Genomic DNA, 22873 nt, shown 5'->3' on the forward strand with positions numbered 1-22873 from the left:
GCAGCACACGGAACGCCGTTTACTTTCCCGCTGGTAAGCGGTCCCTATTCATCTATTTGCACCCGGAGGTGCTTTCAAACTGCTAGGTTGGCAGGCGCTGGGACCGAACGATGGGAGCGCACCCCGCTGTGGGGATTCGAACCACTGACCATGCGATCGGCAAGTCCTAGGCGCTGAGGTTTTACCCACAGCGCCACCCGTGTCCCTATCTAAACATAGAGGTTGGAAATAGCTATTGTGGCTAGCAAAAGTTCTGAATCTCTGAGCTTGCTTTCCAAAGTCAAGTCATGACCTGACTAAATGAAATGTCCATAGAGTCCCAACTCTCTCTGCAAATCCATCCCAAAGCCCACATGACTGGTAACAGACCTGTCTAGCTGTGCCTCCACTCATTGGAACTGGGAAGAGAAGGCTTGCATGCAGTATTCAATGACACTCGGACTTGGTCTGTGTTTGGTTAGACAAGCTCAGAGATCTCTTGCAACCAAGACTTGGAATTCTCCCTAGACCCTCTGGTAGTCTGCAGGGGCTAGCCATAAGGGGCTCCACACTTTCTGTAAAAGTCAGAGACATTGGATTATTTCAATGTGTTCTATGTGGGGCTGCCCTTATGTTTGGTCTGGGAGCTGCATCTAGTATAGAATGGGGTGGCACAGCTTGTGGCAGGGGTGGCCACAGGGGTGCTGAGGAAACTGCACTGGCTACCAGTATGCTGCCAGACTCAACTCCAAAATTCACCTGTTGGGATATAAAGTCCTAACTTTGGACCAGAATATCAGAGCGATATGTATGTATGTATGTATGTATGTATGTATGTATGTATGTATCAGAGCGATAGACCTTGTATGTATGGGGCCCCTGCCTGTGGTATCACATACACTGGAGGTTCATTCCATGGTTTCAGGCTAGGCCCCTTAGCACTGGACTTGTAGAGCAATTGGCTTGTTGCGCTTAAATTAGCATTGGCCCCACTGCTTCATCAGATATTAAAATCCTCTCCCCCCCCCACCCCTTTCTCTTGGCTTTCCTAGAAGAAAGAGCTTACTTGTGGGCACTGCTTGATGTTTTGCTGATAACTTTTCTATCCGTTTTTATCTTGCATTTTTGCTGTTGTATCTCCACTATGGTATTACTTTAAGGTTTACAAATAACTCAAATAAATCAATCAGCTTTTGGGGCTTTTGCCTTTTCCCTGTGATTTTGAGCCAAAACGAAAGGTACTGTTCTGATGTGATTTTATTAGCTGTCCCATGAAAGATTTCCCCTTGGTGGAAAATCCCAATATACAGATATAAACATGAAGATTTGGCTGATCTGTAGACCTGATCTGTTCCACACTGCGACCCGACACATTTTGACTCACCGAGTCTAGGATGTGTGTTTAGCATTAAGGCTCTAGCCTGAATTGCCTGTTTCATATGCCATATGTGCATGGGGAAATTAGCATGGGTCAACTCTTCAGTTCATGCAAAATTGACATTCCGAACACATCGTGCAGCCCTTTTTGATACATGGGCGGTGGCTTGTTCTGGAGGAAGAAGTGATATAACCTCCAGTATCCATAAAAGGAATGTGTTATAGCAGCTGGCAACTGTTCGATTTGTTTAGCTCTGAGCTCAGAGAAGAGCAGACCTCAAGTTGTGTGACTGAAAGTGGTTATTACAAGATTATATATGACGGCAGTAAACACAAGCAGGGCTCTTTAATGAACAGCTTGGGCAGAATACTGCCTTCCTTAGTTCTTAGGATTTTACCAGGTGCTCATTTGAATAAAGTAGGAGAAAACAAATGGATTAATATGACATGTTTACTTCCTGGAGCAGATCTACTAATTGCAGCTGTGAACACTTAGAAAAACCTACCATCAGTTTGTATATATTCTTGTTACCAATTGGCATATATTAAAGAGGAGACTCAGATGAATATCTATGCATTTTATATGCTGCACAGATGCTGCTTCCATGTTCCATTGTCACCCATAACATGCAGGAACATTTACCACACCATGGCATGACAATATCACGCTGAACTGCTGTAGTCTTATCACATGTGTCTTCAGGCATCTTGATATCAGCCAAGAACTCTAGTCAGCAAGTCCACCACTCGGAGACAAGTAAAAGATGATTGCTAAGTTAGTTGTTTATTGAGGCGATGTTTTTTCTCCTGCAGAGTTTTGCTGCTCCTGCTAGGTCAGTTTTACAGTTTTGGAGTGAATTTATTGTAGCGTGTTGTCTGTAGTAATCTATACATTGCCTCTTATCCCGCCCCCGCCCCCCCAAGTCATCTAGATATTTTTCTTTTGCATTAAAAGACTTACATGCAACAACAACAACAACTCCCTGCTACCAGGCCTTGCATGGAATTCCTCTTGTGGATTCTACTAAATCACGCTACCACATCTATTCCCCTCATATTCCACATTGTCTCTTTTCTCAAAGTGAAACTAATTGGTTGGAGAACAAGGGTGGAGAACCTCAGGGCCAGGAGCCAAATGTGGCCCTCCAGGCCTTTCTATGTGGCCCTGGGACACTCTCATGTGACATCTCCTCAGCCACACACCCTCTCCTTAAGCCAATACCCCTCACAATATAGTTTACCCCTTTCTTGGGAGGTTTCCCCCCTGGCTGGAATGTGATCCTGAGCTCTTGACTGGTTGCCTGGATAGAGAGGGGTGTCTGAGTGTGTAGAAACTGTTCAAAGGCAAATTTTACATCAATTGCTTCACCCACTTTTACATCTGGCCCCACCACCAGTGGCATGTAGCCTTTGAAAGGTCACCCAGAAAAAAACGTGGCCCATGGACTAAGCAGGTTCCCCAACCTGTTGCAAAAGCTCTAACCAGTCCTACTTTCTTTTCTGCATTGTGTGTTTGCCTCTGTCTTGGCATCAGTAGCGGGGGATGTGCTGTGAACTGTGGGCAACAGGAGAACACAGAGATTGAATCCCCGTGGGTGGCGTCCATTGCTCTTGCTAGAAAGAAGTGCCATTCATAATATGCCCTATAATCATCCGTAGCCTGTATTCTCTGGCTCGGGCTGTTATATACCATAAAATTAAGTGTAATATTCCTTGTGTTGGTCTCATCTGGAGGTCTTTTTCAGACATCTAAAATACTCTTTTTGGTATCAGAGAGAATCCTTTAACTTGTTCTTTTGTCTAAGAAGAGACTGAGTCAATCTGACCACTCTTGCTTTTGTATCATGCTGGGGCAAGGCCCTGCGAAAACCAAACTTTCCTGACTGTTCAACTTCATACCATATTCTCTTTCACGGAAGATCTATCACCCTTCCTCTATTCTCTGAAACTTTCAGTTTTGTTTGGGAGCCTTTCAACGTGAGCCGACGCTGTCAAAGGGAAGAGAGAGCCACCTTTGTCAAATGAATCACGTGATTCCTTGATTCACATCAAATGAATTAATGCCTTCCCCTTCCGCTTCTTGCAAGTATGTTTGGTAGTAACTGTTTAAGGAATTCATCGCAAAGAGCTATATTTAGCCTTCGCCATTTGGGAATCAGACAGTTTGTACTGTGGCACCAGCAAATGAATTAATAATCTCCTTATAATAAAGTAACCCATGCAGGCTCCATATATCACTGGTTGATCCCATCATTCCCTTCCACTTCACAACACACCCTCACCCATTGTGTGATAAATATTTTATACGGCCTCTATCCGACCAGATCTTTTCCCTGCCCTTCTAGACAGAGTGTATTAAACAACAAATAAAATCCCAGATGAAATATATGCTATGAAAACCCAGGGCAGAAACAGATTTATGTAGTGAGAATAAATCTTAAACAAACAAGAGTTTGAGGATCACGGCAAACACCTACAATTCTTGCAAGAGGTTATTCTCCCTTGGTTGATTTCATCCAGTGCCTCTCCCATCTCCTCACTGCTGTGGGCAGACTCAAGTGAGCTGGCTTTGGAACCCCATAAACTAAAATGCAACCTGTATTAAAGCACCCTTGGCAATCACATCTTGTGTGTTATGTGAACGCTCAGCAAAGTTGCATCTCACAGGCAGAAGATTTAGATGTCCCTGGAGAACAATGTGGGAGCCTACACAAAGGAAAGTGTCAGCCACACATTGTTCCAAATATACATAAAGTTCTACTTTGCACATTAACTAGAGTTGCGTTCAGATGTGAGGATACTTGTTTTCCTGATTATAGGGGCTAGCACTTCTATCCCAGATTCCAGTGTTGTGTTTATACTGCATTTTCCTGTTCCCATTGCGGTGTTGTGGCTTTTTTGATCGATGTGCCACCAGGTTGCGCTAAATTTTAAATGGTGGGAAAGTTTGTTGTTGTTGTTTAGTCATTTAGTCGTGTCCGACAGGGTCTTTTCCAGGGAGTCTTCTCTTCTCATGAGGTGGCCAAAGTATTGGAGCCTCAGCTTCAGGACCTGTCCTTCCAGTGTGCACTCAGGGCTGATTTCCTTCAGAATGGATAGGTTTGATCTTCTTGCAGTCCATGGGACTCTCAAGAGTTTCCTCCAGCACCATAAAGTACTGTATGCCAAAAAACAGTCCCAAGTTACAATGCACAATTCCTGGGATTTTTCAGGTTATATTGGTTTTTATGATGTGAAAGATCACATAAAATGTGGAAATTATCAGGTAAGGAAACACTGGGGAAATTGGACAAAGTGCTGTCTGAATGCAGCCTCTCTGCATTTTAAATGTGAGCTGCTTTTCTAGCTCTCCTGGGACCTTTAAAGGCCCACAATCACATTGGCTTGGTCAATTGCATTGGAGGGGAATCAGCACACTGTCAAGAGAAGCGATGGGTGTCAATTCTATGAAAAGGGCTGATGCACAGAATTATGAGGAGAGATGTTAAGGTGCTGGGAAAAGAAAAGAACAGAAAATGGATAAAGTGTGTGTGTGTGTGTGTGTGTGTGTGTGTGTTATTTTTGTGCCCTGCTGCCTAAAATGGAAAAACAAAAAATTGGGAAAGACGGGAGAGAGAGAGAGAGAGAGAGACCGTAATGGTGAAATATTTTCTCTTTCATAATGAGGAATGAAATGCTTTTTCATGTCATGCCTTAAAATAATATTGTTGCAGCCAAGTGACACAGTTGCAAATCTCTCAGATCAAAAGCTTGAAATTTGGTGACGAGAGCATTGCTGATGCCGTTGAATGGATTGCAAAACAAGCATCTCCCTTTGGACTAGATATTGCAAGAAGTACTTTCGACAAGCGTTGCCTGCCAACAATTTATTAACATGAGAAAGTATTGACAAACTTACTGTCGTTTATAGCACATGCAGCGAAGGTTGCAATTCCATAGATCTTTAAATTTGCAATTCTGTACCCACTACGCTCCGGTAGCTTTTTAATAGCTACGTCTGGGATTCCAACACTATTAGTCGCTGGAAGCACAGTCCCAGGCAGGGCTAGGATTCAGTGCAATCAGATTCGGTGTGACTTACTCCTAGGAAAGTTGATATAGGTTAGCAGCCTGATTCTGATTAGGAAAATGATATGATAGTATTCTGTAGGATATATTATAGGTATACTAGTGTATAAATAATACAAATATGGCTTGAGGGAACTAGTTTTGTCTTTTATCTCCTCCCACATGGTGGAATATAGATAGATTCTTTATTGTCATTACACTAGTGCAACATTGCACAAGTGCAACGAAATTGGATGCCAACCCTTAAAAACAACAAAAGCAAAACAACAGCAACAACCAAACAAACCACCTTCCAACCACACCCACACCCACACCCATCAAACTCCCAGGTCTCACTATCGAGTTACAGCATTCAAAAAGGCCACAGCTCTTGGATAGAAACTGTTTTTCAGTCTATTTGTCCTAGACTTGATGTTTCTATACCTCCTGCCAGAAGGCAGTAGTGCAAACAGACTGTATCCCGGGTGAGATGGATCCTGCAGGATGTTGTTTGCTTTCCTAAGGCAACGGGAACCGTACAGTTCTTCCAAAGGTGGGAGAGGGTGACCAATAATCCTTTGGGCTGTGGTTATGACCTTCTGGAGCACCTTCCTCTCCCTAGCTGTACAACTGGAGAACCAAGCACAAATACAGTATGTAAGTATGCTCTCTATGGAGCCTCGGTAGAAGGACACCAGCAGTCTCTCACTCAGATTGTTCTTTTTTAAAAGTCTGAGGAAATAAATTCTCTGCTGGGCCTTCTTCACCAGAGCAGTGGTATTTGCGCTCCAAGTCATGCCCTGATCTATAGTCACTCCCCAAAACCTGAATTCCGCCACCCTCTCCACCCGTTCCCCCTTGATATACAAGGGCTGAATGTCCGCCTTTTTTCCCCTGTAATCCACCACCAATTCCTTGGTCTTAGCCGTATTGAGAGCCAGATTGTTCTCTCCACACCAAACACAGAGCTGCTCCACCTCGTCCCGATAGGCGGACTCATCCCCTCCTGAAATGAGCCCCACCACCGTAGTATCATCAGCAAACTTGATGATTTTGTTGCTGGAGTAGATGGCTGTACAGTCATACGTATAGAGAGCATAGAGCAGGGGACTCAACACGCAACCCTGTGGTGAGCCGGTGTTAAGGCTAAGGGCTGTGGACACATGTGACCCTACTCTAACCCTCTGAGAACGTTCTGACAAAAAATCCAAAACCCAGAGACAGGTGGAGTTGGGGAGTCCAATATAGTAGGGGTGGATGGATCAATATCTGTTTTGCATCTGGTTATTCATAAGTCTATTCCATCCAGTTGCTGCATTAATCTGCATATTTTTTGCAAAAAAGAAAAAGAAAGAAAAGTATTTAAATACAGAATTACATTTTCAAATGCATTTTTTATCACAAAACATGTATTTGAATTTATATTCCCAGCATATGCATTTTGAAATATGCTTTTTTCTGAAATATATCATTTTTTTTACACATTTTGCCACATTATTTGAGCCAAGAATTTTGCTGAAAATTCAGGAAAGCATGAAATCTGATCAGATTCCAATCTATGCATTAGTCCTGGAGGCATGAATTAGATCACTTCACTTAAAAATGCAGAGCAAACTCAGTTCCCCTACATCTCTCAAATATGGTCACACTCATCTTTTGAATGAGCTCTGGAGAGTAGCCTCCAAATACTTGTTGCCCCAACGAAAGGATTCTTACAACACGCCTCATAATTGTGAATGTGATGTGCTACTGCGAGCCATTATCCCTCTATTGAACTGCATACCACACACTCCGGCTAAGGCAGGCATAGGCAAACTTGGCCCCCCAGATTTTTGGGACTACAACTCCCATCATCCTGAGCTAACAGGACCAGTGGTCAGGGATGATGGGAGTTGTAGTCCCAAAATATCTGGAGGGCTGAGTTTGCCTATGGCTGGGCTAAGGCTTCCTACAAATCAGTACTTGTTACTGTATCAGGATACCATGCCTCCCTGACTGTGGCCTTCATTTTCCACCCAGCTGCCTGACATTCTACACACACACACACACACACACACACACACACACACACACACACAGGGAGAGGCCATTTCTTTTTACTCATAGCTGACCGCCTATCCTTCATTCTAGGTAGCTCTCCAGCTTTGCCCATGCTTGGCAGGAGAACAGGAAGACCAAAGTGGAAGGACAAAAGTCACCGTGCACTTAACCAGGCAAGACTAGGCTATTTGCTAAGTGTCACTTCAGATGAATGGCATGTTGTCATACCTTACATAGCTGGGTGAGAGCCGCAGCCCAAGAAAATGATGGAAAGAAGCCATCAGCTCCCCAATGAAATATAACTTGTCCTCTTTTCTTCCCCCTCACAGAAAATATTAAGTCTAGTAGCTCTGTTGCATTTGGTCTTAGAAGAGAATCATGCTTTAGATGATGCCTTAACTATGTTGTATTTTTACATAAGTATTAATGATCAGTTATCACCCAAACTACAGCTTGGGTTGTTTATACAGCCAGGCCAGCAATGCAGTGCTTTCTTTCTGGGGAGAAGCAGAGGTATACATACCCCTAAACATTTTGTGAATCTAAGTTTGGCCTCATTGAGGGACATTCTTTCAATATGAGAAAGAAAATGAGAGTACTCCTAAACATTTTTTTAGAAAAAAAAGCACTGCAGCAATGTATGTAAGATGAAGGTAGTTGCAGTTTCCAACACAGGAAGTCATTCATGGCTCTTGGCAATTTAACTACATGCACCAGAATTTAAATAAAATGAAATATTTTGCTGTTCTGTAGACAATTGAGCAATGGACAGCCACTATGCGAAAATTGCAGTGCATGGAGCTTAGAACGGAAACAATACATTTTAATAAATGTATTTGTTTATTCTAGCACATTTTTTAAAGCATAGTTGCTTCTGTGTTGACAGCAGGTATCAATGCTATTTCTTTTCTTTTCTTTGCGGGTTAAAAGTCAATATGTTTACATGAAGGAGGTTTCCCAGCTCAGTCAATTTGATTGAAACCTAAAATGCTGACCTATTTGAGAATTTCAGGACTCAAAATCAGCCTGACAGCTAATCAGGAGAGCCACATCAGTAAAGACAATGATCATATGTTCTATGAACTGCCCTGATATCTCTTAATGAAGGGTAGTATATTAATTTAATAAATAATAGTAGTAATAAATAATATGTTGGCTTTCCAGTTAAAGAAGTCAAACCAAAGTCCCATCTGCATTATACATTTAAAATGGTATCATACCACTGTAAGTAGTCCTGCGCTCCCCCAAAGAATCCTGGGAACTGCAGTTTCTTAAGGGTGCTGAAAGTTGTTAGGAGACCCCTATTTCATCTCACAGAGCTGCAATTCCCAGAATTCCCTCCTCCAGAATGAGTATGAGGAACATTTCCACACACACCTTGGTTTTGCATGGATCCAGTATCATGTCTGAAATAATGAAATGATGATGCGGTTTATTATTTATTTACTAAATTTATACCCAACCCTTACTCCTAGAGGAGCCCAGTGTGGAAAACACATAAGCAACAGAACACTGAAATGTCACACACACACACACACAGAGAGAGAGAGAGAGAGAGAGAGAGAGAGAGAGAGAGAGGACATATATCTAATATTTAACAGGAGGGAATTCCAAAAGAAAGTGCCACCACACTATTCCAAGCATTGTGTGGAATAGACCTCCTGATAAGATGATATCTGCAGGAAGCCCTCTTCTCCAAAATCCAGTGTTCAATCAGCTATATAAGGGATGAAATTATCTTTTTGGCATCCTGGTCAAAGTTGTTCAGGACTGCATACACCAGAACCAAAACCTCGAACTTAGCCTCATAGCTAAAAGGTTTGTTTGGGTAAAGCAGCAAGAGATGGTTTAGGGCAACCAAGATGTTAATTTCTCACTGATATACTTTTATGTTTTCTATGATTTAGTATTTGAAAAATCATTATTGGAGGTAGGTTAGGGGTGGAATGTATCATTGTGAGTCAAGTTTCTGTTCCTATTTTACTGGGCTCTAAAAACACAATCCTTATCCAAAGCGACAAATGAAATATATTACATATTGCATTTTATTGTTGAAAAGGCTGAAGTGGAAGCATTTTACAATATCTCATAGTGAATTTTGTCTGTCAGTACATTTCTCCATGTAGTATATAAATTATGTATAATATGACTGTGTTTTATAAATATTTATAATACATTCACTTAACCTCAATCCATCAAAGAAATTCGGTTATATGTGTAGAACTTGCAGAGGAAAGAAATGGCTTTGACACAATTGATAAAACTTCTAAATTCATTGAAACCATCATACATCTTTTTTTTTAAAAAAAAAAGTTTATTCTCTTCATGAATACATTGTTACACTCACCCTATTTTTCTGAGTGGTAAAAAATTTCAGGGGCACAGAACTTACCCATCTCTGGTTTCCTCTGGAAGGCCACTTCAGACTTATTTGCATGCCCCAGTATTTGTATTGGGAGTTTCTGGGGCAATCCAGACAGATGGGTGTTGTTGTTGTTGTTTAGTCGTTTAGTCGTGTCCGACTCCTCGTGAGCTCATGGACCAGAGCATGCCAGGCACTTCTGTCTTCCACTGCCTCCCGTACTTTGGTCAAACTCATGCTGGTAGCTTCGAGAACACTGTCCAACCATCTCGTCCTCTGTCGTCCCCTTCTCCTTGTGCCCTCCATCTTTCCCAAGATTAGGGTCTTTTCCAGGGAGTCTTCTCATGAGGTGGCCAAAGTATTGGAGCCTCAGCTTCAGGATCTGTCCTTCCAGTGAGCACTCAGGGCTGATTTCCTTAAGAATGGATAGGTTTGATCTTCTTGCAGTCCGTGGGACTCTCAAGAGTCTCCTCCAGCACCATAATTCAAAAGCATCAATTCTTCAGCGATCAGCCTTCTTTATGGTCCAGCTCTCACTTCCAGATGGGTAGGGTACAATTCTTACTTACTTACTTACTTACTTAAAGGTAAAGGGACCCCTGACCATTGGTCTAGTTGTGGACAACTGGGGTTGCGGCGCTCATCTCGCTTTATTGGCCGAGGGAGCCGGCGTACAGCTTCCGGGTCATGTGGCCAGCATGACTAGGAGGAAGCATAGCTTAAACACTCTCCAGCACCACCAGCATACAAATAACTCAGCAAGCCTGGCAGCCTTGTGGTTTAAGGACACCTTCCATGCTGCAGTACCAATGGTCAACTGACCGCATGGGCCAATCCTTGCTCACTAAGCCCTATACAGTCGTACCTCGGCTCCTGAATGCCTTGGGAGTCAAACATTCTGGCTCCCGAACGATCGAAAACCAGAAATGAGTGTTCCGGTTTTTGAAATTTGTTTTCTTTTTTTGGAAGTCGAATGTCTGGCACAGCTTCTGGTATTGTTTCCAGCACGCCTGTGCATTTGGGAACCAATTGGAAGCCGTGCCTTGGTTTCCGAACTTTTCGGAAGTCAAACCGACTTATGGAACGGATTCTGTTTGACTTCTGATGTCCATCTGTACAGTATATCCTGGCTTCAGAGTAGGGGTGGGTGAATCTGTCAGTGTCCATTACTCTCGGTTTCTTATTTTTTCCCCAGCCTTAATTTCAGTTCTCCACATTTCCACAACAGCCTGTACAGGTTGCATGTCTGGACAATGGCATTGCAAAATTTCAAGAAGTACACATTTTGAAGGATGGCTGGGTTCAGTGGCATAGCATGGGTTGCCAGTGCCTGGGGCTGCGCGGAAAGGGTAGGTGGAAGGGAAGGAAGCGGATGGAGTATGCATGTGCATTCAACTGCCTAACGGTGTCCATGTCACCCAGAAGACTGCAGGTGCAGAGATAAGAAAAGGTGAGTCATTCCATTGTCTGGAGAGGTCCCTTCCTTGTTCACATGGAGAAGCCATTTTCAACAGAGTCTAGTAATGGAAGCCTACAGCTGTATTGAGGTGTACATCAGGTGTTGAAATTTTACACCCCCTAACAAATTTGCGCCCAGGGCAACCATCCCTGTGCCCCCCCCAACTGGCTGTGTCTCAGATATGCATAGTTTTCGAAGGTGTGAATTAAGTAGGTTCACCTTTAAATATGAACTGAACCAAATTCTCCTCCATCCATACCTCAGAGCTTTCTCCTTATGCTGAGAAATTTGCCTTGCAAATGGAGATTCTGTTTACACACCTGTTCCCTTTCTCCTGACTGCTGCCTGATGCTGCTCCTGCCTCTGGCCCCTGCTCAGAAATGAAACCTTCCCTCTGGTTCTGATCACATATGTCCCTGCAGCCTGTGAGATACTTTTTGGAACACAGCATTTCCTGATTAAAGCCAGGAACCCTTTTATGGACCCACACACCTAGAACAGACCCTTCTGGTATCTGGTAGTCCTTTTACCAGGTTCAGGTATTTTCTAATGACAATTGGGAAATTGTGGCAGGGCTCAGTGTTGTTTCAATCATGGCTTCATTTCAAAGTCATTCATTTCAAAGTGGGCAGGGTGGGAAATGAGAGCTGTCCAGACCAAACTGACAAATAATTAAAAGTTGAAAAACAAATTAGAGCCCAAACTGGAAGGTGATCAGGGATTGTTTTGTTAACAAGAAATACGTTGTTTGTGTACCTGTATACAATTAGCTGCTCCTTCTGCTGAATCAGAGGCAGTGTAGTTTTAGCATAGTTTTCCAAGTGTGGCCATTCTCTCCCCTAGCTGACTTCTCTGCACCAATAATTCCTTAACTGGGATCCCTTTTCCTTGTTTTAATTCTGCCTTTGGTTCTATCCTTCTGGAGCCCAGATTTCCACGATGAAACCACTCCTAAACAATTCATTGCTGTTAGATTTTGGTTAAGAAGTACAACCCTGTTTATTCAATGAAAGTAATATGGAGGTTTGCTTTTCCAGCATTTAAGCAAGGGCTTAGGAGAAAGAAATCTGGGAGAGCTCCCTACATGCATTTCGAATCAATGCTGATTGAGAGATTAGGTTCACAACATTTATAGGAGAAATGTTCCCCAGCATTCTGCAACTTGACAATCTCGTGTGTGTGTGTGTGTGTGTGTGTGTGTGTGTGTGTGTGTGTATATATCTACGAAAGCAAATATATATATATATATATATTTGCTTTCGTAGATTTTCACGGGTACAGGAATGCAGGTTTTGGTGTCTTCGGGTGTCTTCCCGTGTAAGAGTCGGGGTGTCTGTGCGACGTTTCGACGAGGTCTCACTCGTCATCTTCAGGCTGGTGCTTTCGGCTTCTTGTTACTGGAACAGAGCAGAGTCTGGTGTTTGAGTTCCTATAAATACTGTTGAGGGGTGTGGTGTATAGCCTCCAACGTTCTGGGCAGAGAGGAAGTTCCTAGATTAGTGTGCCTTTTCTTCTTTTGTTCCTTAATTACTTGAGGGATATCTTGGGTGATTTCATGAGTGATATTCTGAATATCACTGGGTGGGTCATTAAGTGTAGATTAGTTGCTAAAGCTTTCGTGTCTTGACCTCTTGAGCTTGTGAAGAGTTTTTCTGAGAAGATGGCTGTGCTGCATTTAGTTGTGCTCTGGCTTGGCTTCGTGTATAGGGGCGAGCTGTGGTTTTGTGCCTTGTGCCAGCCAGATCTGTGTAGGGATTGCAGGGGGGTGCAGCATCCGGAGGTGCCACTATAGTTTGGCTACTGGATGGAGTCTGTAATATGTCTGTGGAGAGGGTCTGGGTTTGGGTCTGGTGTGGTTGATTGGTGACGGCGTTCTGTGTGCCTCTGGTTCTGGTGTCGGTTTTTGTGGGGAGGGCTAATTTCCAGATGTCTGGTAGGCGGGACGTGTCGTCACGCTTGTTCATGTTGTGAGGGTGTTTCTCTATCTCGATGGCTTCCATGATTATTCTCTTGTGGTGATGTTCCATGTTAAAGAGCAATTTGGAATCTGCAAAATTAATTTCGTGTCCTGTTTCTTTCATGTGTTGGAAAAGAGAGGAAGTTTTTTCTTCTTTTTTGACGGCATTCTTGTGTTCTGCGATACGTGCATTTATTCGTCTGTTTGTTTGTCCAATGTACGTGGCTGGGCAGACTTTGCAGGGTATTTCATAGACCCCTTGGTTTTCCAGCTGGATTTTGTCTTTTGGGTTTCTGAGGATATTGGCTATTTTTTTGGTTGGTGCAGAAGGCTGTTTTGATATTGTGTTTATGGAGGATTTTGCTGATTTTGTCTGTAGTGCCCTTGATATAAGGAAGGAGGGCCATGCCATTGTTTTCTTCTGTGTCTTGGTTTTTGGGGGGTGTTTCTTTTTGGATTAGCTTCGTAACCCTGTTTTTCTGGTATCCATTGGCGATTAACACATTTGAGAGATTCTGTAACTCAGTTGTCAAGTGGTCTTTGTCAGCCAGGCGTTTGGTTCTGGAGATGAGAGTCTTGGCTACGGAGTTTATTTGTGCAGGGTGGTGGTGTGATTGTGCATGTAAGTAGCGGTTGGTGTGTGTTTTTTTCCGGTAGATAGTGTGTCCTAGGGAGCCATCAGGTTTTTTGTAGATTAGGACGTCAAGAAAGGGGAGTTGGTTGTTGTCTTCTATTTCCATAGTGAATTGTATTTTGGGGTGTAGGCTGTTGAGATGTGTGAGGAAGCTATCTAGTTTTTCTTTCCCGTGTGGCCAAATTACAAAGGTGTCGTCAACATATCTGAGCCAAAGTTTGGGTTTGTGTTCTGACTTGTCTAAAGCATTGGTTTCAAAGTGTTCCATGTACAAATTTGCGATGACCGGTGAGAGGGGTGATCCCATAGGTGCTCCTTCTATCTGTTTGTATCTTTGTCCATTGTGGATGAAGTACGTGTTGGTTAGGCAGTGGTTGGTCAGGTCCAGGATGTATTTGGGGGGGTTGTATTTGTTTTGAATGGCTGTCAAGGCTTCATTAATGGGCACTTGAGTGAAGAGAGATACAACATCGAAGCTCACAAGTAGGTCATCGGGATGTAGGTATTGTTTCTTTATTGTTTCTATGAACTGGAAGGAGTTAGTAACGTGTGAAGCGATGGATTCTGCATAGGGCTGAAGTTGCTTAGCGAGAAATTTAGCGAGATTTTGTAGAGGTGAGCCTATGGAGCTGACTATTGGTCTGAGTGGTGTTCCTTCTTTGTGTATCTTGGGGAGACCGTAGAGTTTGGGGCATCTGGATGATTTTTCTCTGGGGATGATTCTTAGCTGGATTTCTTCACTGATAGGAGAGGCTTTTATTTTGGATTTGGTGGTTTTTTCCAGATAGGTGGTGGGATCTGTTTTTATAGGTTGGTAGGTAGGGTCTTGGAGTAGATTTGATAGTTTTGCTTGGTAGTCCGATGTGTTCATCACAACAGTGGCGTTGCCTTTGTCTGCTGGGAGAATGATTATGTTGTTGTCTTTCCTCAGGTTGGTGAGTGCTTTCTGTTCTTCTTTGTGTAAAGCCGAAAGCACCAGCCTGAAGATGACGAGTGAGACCTCGTCGAAACGTCGCACAGACACCCCGACTCTTACACGGGAAGACACCCGAAGACACCAAAACCTGCATTCCTGTACCCGTGAAAATCTACGAAAGCAAATATCTCACCTCTACGGGGAGGAAACCTTCCAGCTGACAAGAACCTACGAGAAACTAGAAATCCGAAGAGCCACCATCTTATGTGATCTCCTGTTCCTACGCAACTGCCGAGACAACAACTTAACTCCCACATGCTTCCAACTTAAATTCCACTCTAAAACCCCAGCTACCGAAAGGATCCTGAAACGAACTGAACTATCCCTAATCAGAAACGAAATACATAAGAAAAGATACCTACTAAACCAAACCAACAAAGATCTGCTCACTCTTCACCTCAAACTATGTAACAAAATCCACCCTGCACTCTGGGACAAATGCAAACAACTAGCCGTCTGGAGAGCTGAAACTGAGACCTCACATAAGACAGACAGACACACCAACAAACTCTACAAACTAGAGAAACGCCAGAAGCCCAGCCACCCTCCACAACAACCCATGAAACAAACAGTACATAACATATCAGACAGGATCCTCACCCCAACTGAAACCAAAGTACTCTCCAAAGGTTTCAACTTTGCAGTCGCCCCGAGACGCATCCCCACGGAAAACATCATATGCGGAGTCGAAGCTAGCCTGACCAAAATCGACCCAGATGAAGCCAATAAAATCAGACTTGAAGTCACCAACATCCTCTGCTCCAGCAAACCACCCAGAAGCAATTTACACAAAGAAGAACAGAAAGCACTCACCAACCTGAGGAAAGACAACAACATAATCATTCTCCCAGCAGACAAAGGCAACGCCACTGTTGTGATGAACACATCGGACTACCAAGCAAAACTATCAAATCTACTCCAAGACCCTACCTACCAACCTATAAAAACAGATCCCACCACCTATCTGGAAAAAACCACCAAATCCAAAATAAAAGCCTCTCCTATCAGTGAAGAAATCCAGCTAAGAATCATCCCCAGAGAAAAATCATCCAGATGCCCCAAACTCTACGGTCTCCCCAAGATACACAAAGAAGGAACACCACTCAGACCAATAGTCAGCTCCATAGGCTCACCTCTACAAAATCTCGCTAAATTTCTCGCTAAGCAACTTCAGCCCTATGCAGAATCCATCGCTTCACACGTTACTAACTCCTTCCAGTTCATAGAAACAATAAAGAAACAATACCTACATCCCGATGACCTACTTGTGAGCTTCGACGTTGTATCTCTCTTCACTCAAGTGCCCATTAATGAAGCCTTGACAGCCATTCAAAACAAATACAACCCCCCCAAATACATCCTGGACCTGACCAACCACTGCCTAACCAACACGTACTTCATCCACAATGGACAAAGATACAAACAGATAGAAGGAGCACCTATGGGATCACCCCTCTCACCGGTCATCGCAAATTTGTACATGGAACACTTTGAAACCAATGCTTTAGACAAGTCAGAACACAAACCCAAACTTTGGCTCAGATATGTTGACGACACCTTTGTAATTTGGCCACACGGGAAAGAAAAACTAGATAGCTTCCTCACACATCTCAACAGCCTACACCCCAAAATACAATTCACTATGGAAATAGAAGACAACAACCAACTCCCCTTTCTTGACGTCCTAATCTACAAAAAACCTGATGGCTCCCTAGGACACACTATCTACCGGAAAAAAACACACACCAACCGCTACTTACATGCACAATCACACCACCACCCTGCACAAATAAACTCCGTAGCCAAGACTCTCATCTCCAGAACCAAACGCCTGGCTGACAAAGACCACTTGACAACTGAGTTACAGAATCTCTCAAATGTGTTAATCGCCAATGGATACCAGAAAAACAGGGTTACGAAGCTAATCCAAAAAGAAACACCCCCCAAAAACCAAGACACAGAAGAAAACAATGGCATGGCCCTCCTTCCTTATATCAAGGGCACTACAGACAAAATCAGCAAAATCCTCCATAAACACAATATCAAAACAGCCTTCTGCACCAACCAAAAAATAGCCAATATCCTCAGAAACCCAAAAGACAAAATCCAGCTGGAAAACCAAGGGGTCTATGAAATACCCTGCAAAGTCTGCCCAGCCACGTACATTGGACAAACAAACAGACGAATAAATGCACGTATCGCAGAACACAAGAATGCCGTCAAAAAAGAAGAAAAAACTTCCTCTCTTTTCCAACACATCAAAGAAACAGGACACGAAATTAATTTTGCAGATTCCAAATTGCTCTTTAACATGGAACATCACCACAAGAGAATAATCATGGAAGCCATCGAGATAGAGAAACACCCTCACAACATGAACAAGCGTGACGACACGTCCCGCCTACCAGACATCTGGAAATTAGCCCTCCCCACAAAAACCGACACCAGAACCAGAGGCACACAGAACGCCGTCACCAATCAACCACACCAGACCCAAACCCAGACCCTCTCCACAGACATATTACAGACTCCATCCAGTAGCCAAACTATAGTGGCACCTCCGGATGCTGCACCCCCCTGCAATCCCTACACAGATCTGGCTGGCACAAGGCACAAAACCACAGCTCGCCCCTATACACGAAGCCAAGCCAGAGCACAACTAAATGCAGCACAGCCATCTTCTCAGAAAAACTCTTCACAAGCTCAAGAGGTCAAGACACGAAAGCTTTAGCAACTAATCTACACTTAATGACCCACCCAGTGATATTCAGAATATCACTCATGAAATCACCCAAGATATCCCTCAAGTAATTAAGGAACAAAAGAAGAAAAGGCACACTAATCTAGGAACTTCCTCTCTGCCCAGAACGTTGGAGGCTATACACCACACCCCTCAACAGTATTTATAGGAACTCAAACACCAGACTCTGCTCTGTTCCAGTAACAAGAAGCCGAAAGCACCAGCCTGAAGATGACGAGTGAGACCTCGTCGAAACGTCGCACAGACACCCCGACTCTTACACGGGAAGACACCCGAAGACACCAAAACCTGCATATATATATATATATATATATATATATATATATATATATATAGTAAACTGATGCTGTGTAATCCTGATCTCCGTGTTATTTTACAGTCTCTGAACAGCAGAATTGCATGACATTTTGAAAATGACACCTGGCAGGTGTCAGCTGCTGCTCAAGCCCGGTCAAGGGTGTTTTGTAATCCCAGGGGATTCATGGTAGCTGTTGCTTCAGAATTATGCAGAGGAGAAAGGAGAGCATCAGTGGCAAAGACAGCTTGAACAGATGGAGAGATGCTCTCTCACCAAGGTTGCATTAGAAGACACAGGCACCCATGTGCCGAACTCTATTCTCTCTGGGCTCCACTGTTCCAAGCCTTCAGGCATGCTTTCTTATCTGCCACAACTCACAGGCAAAGGTAAACACAGAGGGTTGCAAACAGGCATTTTCATCACACTCTCCTAATCTCAGGCTTCTCTCAGGAAATATGGTTGGCAACAGACCAGCAAAATGATTGGGCAGGCTCCTTTAACTAGGGCTGTGCATCAGATTTGGTGGAAACCAAAACTAAATTGGACTGATTCAGGAGACTCTGGGCATCAGTCCAGATGGGTTGAAATAGCCCTGGATGACTATGGGTTGAATTGCATGGTCCAGAGCAATTCAAGGGAAGTCAAGGGACTGGACAGAAGTGGATGAGATGGAGGAGGAATGGTGGAGATTCACCCCCTTCTCCTGACGCTTCCAGAAAAGAGGGAAGCAGTATTGATTTACAGCAGGGGTTTGAGGAAGGTCGGAGCGCAAGGACAGGCGAACAGAAGAGTTGGGAGGTGTTAGGAGAAGGGGGACAGAAGGCAGCGACAGAGGAGCAGAGACAGAGCAGCCAGCTGACATGTTGTCAGTGGAGAGTATTTCTGGCCCCCCTTCTCCCAGAACTCAGCATTCGTTAGGAGTGCAGGAACAGAGGACTCAGAGACAGTGGGCCACAGTAAGGGGAAATGCTGTTGCTAGGAAAGGAGGGAAGAGCTCAGTTGGAGCAACACCATTATTGGAGCAGACTGCATTCTTTTGTCTCTCGCTATTATGAATGAATAAACTCATCAGAAAGGACTCTACCTTGTTTTTCTCTGTTTCTCGCTGCCACCGGGGGAGGAATAGAATTCCCGAGCCTGGCAGGGATGGAGCATCAGAAGGAGAGACAGGCATGGATGGAAAGAAGAAGAAACTGCAAAAAGGAGGACTCTAACAGGTAGCTGCATATTTGTGGGAGAAGTTAGGGGATGCCTTTGCTACCCAACTTCACCTTCTTCCTAACAGCCTCTCCTTTTTCTCAGCCCCCTGAAGCAACACTGCACAAGGTTCAGTCCTCCCACTTACCAGCTGATAAGCAAAGGGTTTGATCCTGTGCGGTACTGGTTGCTGCTCCTTCACAAGCAGCCACAATCTTCACAATTCTTAACGCAGTACTAATCACTAATTATCCACCCACTAAAACATTACAAAATGTTTTCTGCTGAAACACCAGCATTGTGACTAGACTGATTCAGAGGCGAGAGCGATACCTCTTCTCCAAAGAGGACATGCCATGGAGACTGCTGTATGAAAGGGAATTAAATTGGTATTAACCTTGACAGGAACAAATGTTGCTTTAGAAAAGTAAGTGTACTTTTCTGACATGTACAAAAATGAAATGATAAACTGAAGCTCAAAAGACTAGAATGCGGACGGCGGCTTTCTAATGAGCAATTACCTGTGCGCAGCAATATTGATTAAGTTTTCAGACTGTCAAATGACCCAGGAGTGGATGGATTTAGTAAAATCAATCTTCTGACAAGCCAGATCTCACCCTACTGCTGAAACACACACTGGAAACAAACCGCACCAGGTCCACATCAATTCAAGAATGTATCTATAGACCTAAGTCAGAAAATGTTGTCTTCAGACATAAAGATTATACTCATCATTGGCTATGGAAGGAATAGGATGGAAGGAATTTCTATGGATGGAAATGGTTTGCATCGTTCTCTGTTCTGACTGTTACCCCAAGTCCAGTAAGAAACTTTTTTGTATCATAGATCACCGTACCTCTTTATTCTTTTCAGTGATATGTAGCAATACCCATTTGTTTATGTAATTATCATTACAGTGAAACTCCACCTTTCCTCCAAGGTACTCAAAATGGTGCACACAACTCTCCCCCTCCCTATTTTATCCTCACAACAACCCTGAAGTAGGCAAGGCTGGGAATGGCCCAAGGTCACCCTGTGAACTTCATGGCTGAATGGGGATTTGAACCCTGCTCTCTCAGGTCCTAGTCCAACACCCTTAACTACTAAACTACAAGAATCTGCTTTGAAGGTGCTTTAAAGGTATATTGTGTATGCAACCTAAGTATATGCATTGGGAGTGGGCAGGCAGTCAGGTTCAGAGCATGAACTGAACCTTACTGCAATAAACATGGTTTGAAAGGAATACAGTTCCAATGCTAGATAAGCTTTGGTACATGTCCTGAGGCTATCTGTGTGTGTGCGCACACACAAAAACACACAGAAAGAATTGGATCTAGCTCTGCGAAGAAATCATGGCATGATGCTGCATTGGCCTCCTGCCTGAAGCTCTTGTATTTGTCTAATCTGACCTTTCTGTTCACTTTGACAACCAAATCTCCTTAAGGCCTCATCTGTGGTCTCCAAGTCCAGCAGCTAAAGTGGGTTGGGGAGAGAAAAACCTTACATTGCGCATACACTACAATCCCTTCCAGACAACTGACTGGGGTTTTTAGTCATTTTGACTAACCATTAACTGTGCTGGCAGTTTTTATTTTTGCGAACCATGAGCTTCAGAGAGCAGATGTTTGACACATCTGTGGCAATTGTCAGATAAGACTGAAAAGGGGAAGGAAGTGAAGAAGCGCCAGACGTAATAGTAGGGCATCAAAGAGCTTTCCGTTTTAAAAACAGAAACAGAAACAGAATGGCCAGCAGCATTTTCAGGAATTTCATTTGGCTTCATCCAATGCATTCAGCAAGAAATGACTAGACATTCTCTCTCTCCCTCCATCCCCAATACTGATAGGAGTTGTCAAGACCCCTCACTGTGTTTCCTTTCCAGTACCTTTTTCAATCCAGTTGTTTTGTGACCAAGAAAATTTATACGTAATTTAAGCTCTAGCTATATTCACTGTGAGTATTTTTTATTCTCTTCACACCTGATACTCATTTCACCACTGACCTCTGGCCTCAGTGACCATTTGCAGAGATTTGCTGTTTTCAGAAGGTAATGAGTTCCCCTCCTTTTTCCTCCTCCTAAGCTCTCCTTCCTCCCAAACATTTCCCAGAAGCATCTTCAGTTCTTCAGAACAGACAACTACATAATTAAGAACCGTAAAACCAACAAGCAAATATAATTGAACCTTCTAGATGAAGAAAAGGGGAAGAAAGCTTGATAAGTATGGGACATATTCTTTCAAATAATGGAGCTGGGATTTCTCTCCCTCTATCTTTCACACTTAATTTTTGCTTATGAACAAAAGATTTTCTCAGCGCTGGAAAACAGTGATGAGCTCTATCAAATTTGCATTTTCTGTTCATTAATGGGTTGCATTTTCTTGAATATAAAAAGATCGCCTGACTTTCAAATGGGGAAAAAAAACTGGGGGGGGGGATTCAAGCTTTTAAAAGTAAATTTAATTAATTTCCTGAAGCCTGACTGTGATATCCAGGGGTTAGTGGAAAAAATGCTAAGTCCTCATTTAAAGGTGTTCTTTCCAATCTATGAAGCCTACTTTTAAGCTATGGGCAAGAAAACACATTGAAGTATTTCCATTTGAAATAAAAACATTTTGGATCTGCCTCCCTTTTTTGTAGGTTACAGAAGCTTTCTAGCTGTCTCAGTGTGTCTCTTCATGTGACAATCTTACTTGTCTTGGGTATATCAATGTTTCCTGCAGTGCATAGATGTAAAGAAAAAGTGAATGAAAAGATATATACACCCTTAAATACTCAGGCACAGGTGTCAGGGAGCCACCAGGGGTGCACTTAGATAATTATAGATTTTGGGCTTTACTTTATTGAAACCTTTCTATCCCACTCTTCTTGTGCAAAAACACTGCCAAGGGTGGCTTACAACATATAACATTACAAGTTCATAAAACATTTACTGTGGGGAAGAAATGTGCTTTTCATTTTAATGAGGAACTACCTTATTCACACTTCTCAAATCAATTCTGCTGCTACTACCACTATTATTACTATTACTATTATTATTATTATCTGCCCATCTGAGTTGCTCCAGCCACTTTGGGCAGCTTTTACATATATAAGAACTCATTGTACAACTTTGGGTGAATGCTGAAGACACACCTCTTCACCCTGGCTTCTGAAACCTGATATGCAGTGCTATTTTTTATTTTTTTATTTTGAAAAATAGGTGCCAAAACTCACAATGAACACCTCCCTTGTTCTCTTATAATGGCAATGACACCTACCTGAGAGGTGCCGGAACTGAGTTCTGCTGAGTTCCAGCTTCAAAAAAAAGCCCTGATGAGATGTTTATTTTTAATGCCATATTGTTCATTTTTCAAACTGCCCACTGCTTAGAGATTTTTTGAACTTTAAGTGCTTAAAAATAAAGAAAACGGGGGGGGGGTATCCTGCTCTATACTATAATGAAGCACATCCAGGTGGCAGCAAGGGGAGGCAGGACAAGGGTTAGTCTGTGCTCCAGGACCACAGAACTCTGATGTTGTTCCAGTAAGAAACAGAGATGGGGAGGTGCAGAGCAACAGCAGGAGCAGCAACTGCATCCTAATCGTTAGCTCTGCCCATACTGGAAAGTGCTGCTTTAATTAAACGGGTCCAGCCCTCTCCAGTGGTCTAATACTGTGAAGAAGCAGAGGAGGAGTCTCTGATCTACCTCAGCCTTCTGCAGTGGAGTCCTTGAAGACCAAGGATGGCAGTGCCATATTCTTAGGCTGGAGGGGTTTTGACCCATAGGCTTGTCGGGTAGCAGCACTT

The sequence above is a fragment of the Podarcis vaucheri genome (assembly GCF_965113315.1).
Source record: "Podarcis vaucheri genome assembly, chromosome: 8".
Classification (NCBI taxonomy): Eukaryota; Metazoa; Chordata; class Lepidosauria; order Squamata; family Lacertidae; genus Podarcis; species Podarcis vaucheri.